Genomic DNA, 3,475 nt, shown 5'->3' on the forward strand with positions numbered 1-3,475 from the left:
TTGCGCATTTAAATAATCACTCATTGTGGTGTTCAATTTACGCCGATTGTATCGCAAATCCTGAGCGTGATTATATTTTGGGCAGTTATTGATCTTCATGTGGTTTTTAACTATCCCGATATATTTCAGACGATATGGGAAATTCAAATCGTGCATTCGAGTATTTATTTTTTAAGGCAAGGCTTCTATAATTTTTTCGGCAATTATTGTGTTTGACTTAATTAAATCGACTGTTAACTTAAATTGGTAACATACATCTTTGTTATAATTGAAACTATCTTGCAGAAGGATATGAGTGCTAGAGAGTTTTGTCGCAGCAAGCCTGAAAAAATTCTGCCAAAGGGATTTCATCTGAATTACTGGATTGCCTTCTTTAAGCAATCTAGAAAATGACTCGGTATTTGATAATTCGTAATTGATACTCCAGAACCAACAAAAATTTTATTTTCGTAAAAATGTTACTAGCTTACTTTTAACATTACCATGTTGAATGCCGCACTAATTTCACACAGCTTGTCTGGACAAAATTATTTTCTCAGTAAGTATTGCATTAATTTCTTCAAACCATTTTAGTAATGATAATAATGTAAAAAAATTGAAAGCATTAAAAATTTACTGAAAACATGTGTTTCCAATAATCTTGGCCTCGCTGGTCAAAATAAACGTCAGAGGGCAAAATAAACGGTCGATCCTGAACACATAATTTAAGAAACAGCATTTCAATAAATTTCCTGCTACTTTTTAAGGCAAACATGTATTTAGTCAAATAGTATTATTAATAAATGTGGAAATATTAAAAGTAATTTATAATATTATAAAAATTACTTCATTTCACCCTAGTTTCTTACTTTCTTCATTTTAGAAATGACAAATATATATTCTTTAAGTTACCATATTTAGGGTGATACTTCAAAAGTAATGCCTTACATTTCATTATTAATAGTTTTATTTTTAATTATTTGTTTTATAAAAAAAGGGACCACAATTGAAAATTTTACTATTTTCCACTGGCCAANATATATTTTTTAAGTTACCATATTTTAAGTGATACTTCAAAAGTAATGTGTTACATTTCATTATTAATAGTTTTATTTTTAATTGTTTGTTTTATAAAAAAGGGTCCACAATTAAAAATTTTACTATTTGCCACTGGCCAAAAACAATATTCCCTAATTACGACCTACAGTAGACAGTTATCAAAAAATGTCTAAGAGATGAAATGCAATAAAATATGTAAAAAAGATAATATCCACCACATATCCAAAAGAGAACATTCTACTATATAAAAGATGCAGGTTTAAGGGGGGGGGGAAATCAACTTGTTCTAATCAGTTTTAAAACAAGCTGATTTAAATCACTCAACGGACCCTGATTAGATAGAGACATCCAGAATACAGGGTGCATAGCTAGATTTTTCAAGAAACTTTTAAGTACTTTTTAAGCACTATTAGGCCCCTATAACATGCCAGAATGTTTTTAAAAAAAAAAACTAACAAATTTCACAAATATAAAATAAATAATTTTCAAAATATGCACATTTTGATCATCCTGAAAAACTCAAAACCATTTTTAAACAATGCAAAAAAAAAACAAAAAAAACACATTGATGCTAACCATAATAACTTCAAATAAATAAATAATTTTCAAAACCATGGAAGTTAATTAAAATAATGAAATTAAATAAACATAAAGGTATAACAAACCAAAAGGTATGAATTATTTTGTCAAATTAAACAGTTATTAAAACATCTTTCAATGCCAAAGTACCTGAAATTTTCACGAGTACCTAAGACTTTCATTGGAACGTAGAAAAATAGATTTTGGTTTTTTTAATCTGATAACTACTGACTCTGATAACTGCCTTTCTGGTGATAAACTATTCAAAATATTGGTGTTTGCATGACAATTACTACTTGTAAAAATAAAAAAAAATGAAAAGCACACTTTACCCCGTAGAACATATTTTAGAAACTGTATAAGGCAATGTTATTTATTCCCTGCCCATGCGTTTTATATGCATGACATCTATTCTTGTTGTTTCTCAGCACAACAACATTTTAATAGACAAGTCTTAGTCAATTTCTTCAAGTAAAAATTAAGAGATATCAATTACATCAAAAATGTCTTACCTATTAGATGTAAAGGACAACGCTCAAAACTCATTAACAGTTTTCAAATGACTTAATAATATGAATCACACACATTATTTGCAGTTATATAATAATGAACATAAATTGGTAGAAAGATAGTAAACATGTGGTTAAAAATGTAAGAAAAACTTAAACTTAAATTAGTTTTAACCAAAAAAACTAATAAAAATCTATATAAACCACTTATTACCTTGTCAACGATATGCTAAATCTAAATGATTATCTACAAAATATACATCTCACTACTTTAAATACTAACACTAGCGTATGCTTGCAACAAAAACAAATAGTTTTAAATAGAATAACAATAGTTTTAATGAAAGTCCTTTCTAAATACAGTAGGCATATCGCCTTTTTTAACATATCAATAAATGACTAAAACAAATTTTCTCTTCAAACTCATCAAAATAACTTAATATCACTAAAATCTTACGAAATGCAGCAGACTTGAGATTAGAAATTTTATTATTTATTTATACTAACAACATTATTTCCGAAAATATTGCCTCTCACAATAAACTTTGTAGTAAACAGTTGCAAACTTTCTAGCGAGAAGCTGTGCAGGTTTGTTGGATATCGAGATTTGTTTTCCTTTACCACCAAACGAAGCTTGCAACTCGGTTTTACCGCCAAAATCGGGGAGATATCGATATTGGCGTGGCGATCGCAATGCTCGAATACGCCATCTGGGGGGAAACTAGTTTAATGTGTTTGGCCCTTTTCCCTTCCCTCTTCTCCTCTTTTCAATTGTATAGGAATGTACTACGATTTTATTTAATAAATGAACTTTTCATTCAATAAAATTATTTTTTTAAATTTTTGTGATGCTTTTCCTTAGAACTATGTTTAATGTAGTTTTCAGTGCCATATGGATGGGTGGTCTAATGTAAACAATAACAAGCGTCCTTAAACCGGAAGAAATTTAGAAAATTTCCGGTGTATCCCTCCGCTTATGTTATGTCTACAAGGCGATGTGTGAACAAGCCAAATATTCTATGCAGTTTTGTTATTGTAATTTGGGTTCAAATCTAAACATAATTGTACCATTCATAAGAGCTTTCAGAAATGTATTGATTCTCAGAGGTCGTAAGGCCAAAACAAATTTTGGAAAGTTAATATCTCATTGTGAATAATTCTTAAGGTTTGCCATGTTTTGTATTTTATCGCTTATTTGGCTGCATTTGAATGAAATGTCGCCAAAAATATCTTTAAAAATATCTTTTTAAGTTAGCCTAATTAGAAAATATTCTAATAATTATAATATTAATATGATAATGCTGAAGTTTAAAGGCTGAAAGAAAGAACTCGGTACATGTGAAATACTG

This window comes from Parasteatoda tepidariorum, chromosome 1 (genome assembly GCF_043381705.1).
Source record: "Parasteatoda tepidariorum isolate YZ-2023 chromosome 1, CAS_Ptep_4.0, whole genome shotgun sequence".
NCBI classification, from domain to species: Eukaryota; Metazoa; Arthropoda; class Arachnida; order Araneae; family Theridiidae; genus Parasteatoda; species Parasteatoda tepidariorum.